Below are 5,299 nucleotides of genomic sequence, written 5' to 3' on the forward strand. Positions count from 1 at the left end.
GTGTTCTTAACCTCTGAGCCATCTCTCCAGCCCCCATACTTCCACCCTTGCTCCCTGAAGTGCTCTTTTGGAAGTCCCCGGTAGATGAAGCTGGGACTCTGGATTAACAAAGTCACTGGAAAAGTCTTCTGGACTCCCTGTGAGGCACTGTCTCTGGGGCCCAAGCAGGGCTGCCTTCTAGGAACCCACGTTGCATCCCACATCTTGTGAGAGCCAGCCCTAAAGCAAGCACAGGCCTGAGAGCAGTGAGTCTGGGCTGCCTCTGATTCCTTTCTTTTCTCCATCTGGCCCTCATGCTCCGGATCCTCCAAAGGAGGAAGGCCGCAGGAAGAAGTGAGAAGCAGGCTGCCTGCCTCTGGTGTGGTATTTAACTAGTATATCACTAGCTCTTAGTTTGTTTGCTCTCTAAGGAAAGGGGTTTATGATGCTTACTCATTTCCATGGTCTCAGTGTGGCTGTCTCCAACTACCAAAGGGCTGTCCTGAAACAGAGTCAGGAAGAGAAGCCCACAGTAAACACGGAGAGCCAGAAGCCAGCAATTACTCCCATACCTAGAATGGGATAGAGGTCAGAGACTTGTCTATAATCGATTGAATTGCTGTCTGTTCTTTTTACTTAAAGAACCTAGAAGGTTTCTGGTAGTTACGGTCCAGAGGTTAAAACAAACAAACAAACAACCCCGGGAGTTTCAGTTTTAGGAAGTAGTGAGACAAAAGCAAACTTGTTCCGGAGGGATTGGGGGTGGAGTACCTCTATCATGTGATTTACAGTTAAGATTGAGGAGGGGGGCTTTGCTGAATTTAGGAGTCTCCACCCATTCCTGAGGAAATATTGGGTTAATGGCTGCTGGGGGAGGGGGAAGATATTTTCCTCAATGGTATAGCCACTGGCCAGGTGCCCATGAACCTGTAAACCTTTCCCCAGTGTTCAGGTAACTATCCCTGAGTATGTTGGTACACACACACACACGCACACGCACACGCACACGCACACGCGCACGCGCACGCGCACGCGCACGCGCACACGCACACGCACACACACGCACACACACACACACACACACACACACACACGCACACACACACCCTCAACAGAGGAAGAGAACCAGCCGGATCCGGTTTCTCAGGAGGGTATTGGGTGAATATGATCAAAATTTTACATTATGCACGTGTGAAAACGTTACAATGAAACCAGTCACTGTCCATTTAAATATATAATAACGAAAACTTTTAAAACGTAAACTTTCAGTAGGGCGAGGTGATGCGCGCTGTTCGTCGCAGCACTCCGGAGGCAGATTGGCATGAGCTACGGGCTAGCTCAGTCTATATAGGGAAACTCTTGTTTTTATTTTTTAAAAGAAAAAGTAAACTTGTATTTGGTTATATCCCATGGATGGCAGCCACCCAACGAATAGGTAGCACTGGTGATTTAGATCCTTGAAACTGTAATATACCTAAAATTATTATCCTGAGACTAAAAATTGGAAGCGAAACATGAAATCTCTGCCTGCTCCACTCCCTAAATTCAGAAATAGGATGCAGGGCTTTCTATAGGTAGTAAGGTTAGCTTTGGAGAATATTCTGGACGTTCCCAAACAAGTGTCCCTCAAAATGACACCTCATGGGTTGAAAAAAAAAAAAAAAAAGGAAACATCAAAGCTAGTATAGAAGTTGCCCGCGGTGGGTGGACGGGCGAACGGGAAGAGGTTTTTCCTGTGCATAGTAGATACTGCGGTTGTAGCTGCTAGCCTCTTTGTTGGCTGCTCAGATCCCGCGCTCTCCTAGCCAAGGATCTTTTTATCATTGTAGGGCGAACACGGCCAACATTTTCTATTTCGGAACTGTTGCGCGCCTGCCTCTGGGTGTCACTCGGAAGCCGTAGAAGACCAGCCCCAGGCTCTTCCAAGTCCCCGGGGTCAGGACCGGAGGCAGGCAGGACATTTAAGGGGATCCAACATCAACAGAAAAAACTGTGTGACTGAGCATCGTCTCTATGCGCGGCTCCGATCCAACGAGAAGTGCCAGAGAAGGAAGGCGGCCTCCTGGCCACCGGGTTCCCGGCGTCCTAAAGAGGATTGGTGGCTGGGCACCTGGGTGAGAGCGGCAGCCAGCCTTCTGGCTCGGCGTGACTGCAGCAGTAGAGATAGCCTGCGCGCCACAGCCGCTCCTATGCAGAGCTCTGGTCCCACGGAGACCAGCAGCATCAGGGGAGAACCGATGCTTTGTCATTGCGGATCCGATGGCGCCACAAAAGACCGGGACCAGAAAACAGTGCAGAGCGCAGTGTGGGGAAAGTGGTTCACGCATGCGCAGAACCAAATTTACAGTCATGGGTGGAGTCTGTAGATTATGGGAGGAGCGGAGCGAAGAGACTCAATTTGTCTGAGCTCTGCGACACACTTGTCGTCTCCCACATGGTCTAGCGGTTAGGATTCCTGGTTTTCACCCAGGCGGCCCGGGTTCGACTCCCGGTGTGGGAACGCTAATATCTTTTAGAATAAAGACACTAGGTTCACAGAAGACACTGGATTCACAGTGCCCTGACTTGAGAAGAAAGTTTTTAGAGTTTATATCCCATTCGCTGAGCCGCAACGCCACAGAAAGAGACCTAAGAGAAACGGCATACAGGGCCAAAGTGATGGTTGTGAAGAAAGAAAAGGAGAGATCGCACACCCCACCCCTGGCATTTGGACCCGACCAAAGAAATCGTACATAAATTGACAGAAAGGATGCAACTTCAGGGGATTATAGACTCGGAGGCTGCATGAACCTTCTTTCAGACTTGCGGTTCAGACGTCTCACTTAACTGGGGTTAAAAGTAAAGAGGAAAACAAGATCTACAGACAGGAAATAGATTCAGGGACGGCCCCTCGCTCTTGTTGCTGGGAGACCCGCATGACGACCAAGCTGCACATCTCCTACATATGTGTGAGGAGCCTAGGTCTAGCCTATGCTAGCTCTTTGGTTAGTGGTTCAGTTTCTGCGAGGCTCAAGGATCCACGCTAGTTAACTTTGTTGGTCTTCCTGTGGAGTTCCCATCCCCTTCCGAGCCCTCGATCCTTCCCCTAAATCTTCCACAAGACTCCCGGGGCTGCATCTGATGTTTGACTGTGGGTCTCTGCATCTGTTTCCATGGGCTGCTGGGTGGAGCCTCTCCGTGGACAGCTATGCTAAGCTCCTGTCTGCAACATGACAGTGTGTGGGCGGCCTTGTCTGGCCTCCGTGGGAAAGGATGCGCTAGTCCCGCAGAGATTTGATGTGGGGTAGGAGGGCGGGGAGGGGAGGAACCCAAGGAGACGTCCCCATTCCCAGAGGAGAAGGGGATGGGGGAATGGGCCGGGTGGGGGAGCTGTAGAAGGGGGAACTGGGAGGAGAGGGGGGTCAGGTATTGGGAGGCAAAGTGAATAAATAATTAATGAAAAAGAAAAGGTCTGAGAGAGGGAAGAAAAAATAGGTTTTCAGAAATATTTAGTAGCAAGGAGATACCAACAATAAAAGCACACTTTCTTCTCTAATATATTTGACTGAATGAATGAATGAATGAATGATACCTTCCAACGTCCATGTTTGACTAGAATTGGAAATTTCAGTATTTCGGTGTGGCCAGCGCTGAGATGTCTCACGTCCCCACCCCACCTCCTCTCTAGTCCTTCACCCCTTCACGTGTCCTGACATGCAGATAAGAGACTCTACAAAGGTTAGAGGCCCCATTTCTCTCCACTAGGGTTGAATTTTCTGACCCCTCACCCTCACCACCCCTGTGCCCCCAGTTTGTTCTAGACTACCAACAACACTGAGAAATGTCTGTAGAAACGACTTGGCCTCCCCAGGACTGTGAAATCCACTCCATCAAAAATTCTTTCAGGCCGGGTGTGGTGGCGCACGCCTTTAATCCCAGCACTCGGGAGGCAGAGGCAGGTGGATTTTTGAGTTCGAGACCAGCCTGGTCTACAGAGTGAGTTCCAGGACAGCCAGGGCTACACAGAGAAAACCTGTCTCAAAAAAAACCAAAAAAAAATAATAATAATAATAAGATAAATAAATAAATAAATTCTTTCAGATTTTAAGGGAAACAGATCTCAGTCATCCTTCATGAGGACCTAAGGCACAATATATGTGGTGGCTCATACCTGTAAACCCAGAATCAGGGAGGCTATGAGGACTGGCACCAGTTCTCAGTCAGCCTGGACTACACAGTGAGGCCTTTTCTCGAAACACACACACACACACACACACACACACACACACAAAACAAAAAATAACCCCCCCCCCAAAACAAAACAAAACAAAACAAAACAAAACAAAACAAAACAAAACAAAACAAAACCAAAATCGCTACCAGGACTTCGGAGGAGAAAATGATCGATTAGCCAATACAGCCTTTATTGAACTGGATAGAACAGGGCTGATTGGAAAATGCAGATCCTAATAATAGCAGGTGATATTCACTGAGCACCTACTATGAGCAAGGATGATCTTACACACTTTATGTTATTACTATGGCATTACTTCTGCCAGGGCTCGCTTAGGAGATTTGGTGGCACACTCATAGTAGAGTGTTTAATAAAGAGGCACAGCCTGTGTGTCTGTGGGGGCTAGAGGGCAACCTTGGGTGTCTGTCTGTGGGGGCTAGAGGGCAACCTTGGGTGTAGTTCTTCAGGCTTCGTCCTCCTGGCTTTTGTGGGTTCTGAGGGTTGAACTCGGATCCTTGTGCCAGCAGGCAAGTACTTTACCAACAGAGTCTTCTCCTCAGCTCCAATATAGGGACTTACAAGTGTCACATACAGTTTTGGATAAACAAGCATGCCAGCCCATTACACGGATGACGTAATGCTTATTGGGCTGAGTGAACAGGACTTGGTGATAAAGAATTTTCCTGTCAGGGGATGAGAAGCAAATTCAAACAAGATGCAAGAACCTTCGACCTTAGTAAACTTTCCGGGAGTCAGGCTGGTGGGGGACGACTCTGCTGATGGAGGGGGTTCCTGCTAAGCCTGGAGACCTGAGTTCCATTCCCAGGATGACTCCTAAGAGCATATTCTCACCCTCACATGCATGCCATGGTGTGTGCAAATAAATATGTGTGATAAATAAATAACTGTGATGAAAATGTCCATGGGTCCTGTCATGTGGGTCATGCAAATATATTCTGTTTGAGGAATAAGTCACTGTACCGGGTCCCTTCTGCCCAAAAAGCTGTTAGTTTTGACTGGGACCCAGAACAGGGGTGAAGGTTCTGCAACAAGTGACAGCTGTTTTGTCACTTGTTAGAGGCAGGTGGCAACGCTGTCTGCAGCTTT

At 48.6% G+C, this 5,299-nt stretch overlaps 1 non-coding gene across 1 annotated transcript; it reads left to right on the forward strand.

The window, feature by feature from the left end:
- Positions 1–2,407: 2,407 nt before the first annotated feature.
- Trnae-uuc (transfer RNA glutamic acid (anticodon UUC)) lies at positions 2,408–2,479 on the forward strand. The gene has a single exon. It is a non-coding gene; the product is annotated as a tRNA-Glu (tRNA).
- Positions 2,480–5,299: the final 2,820 nt, after the last annotated feature.

This window comes from Mus caroli, unplaced genomic scaffold (assembly GCF_978045245.1).
Source record: "Mus caroli unplaced genomic scaffold, Mus_caroli_1 scaffold_12, whole genome shotgun sequence".
NCBI lineage: Eukaryota > Metazoa > Chordata > Mammalia > Rodentia > Muridae > Mus > Mus caroli.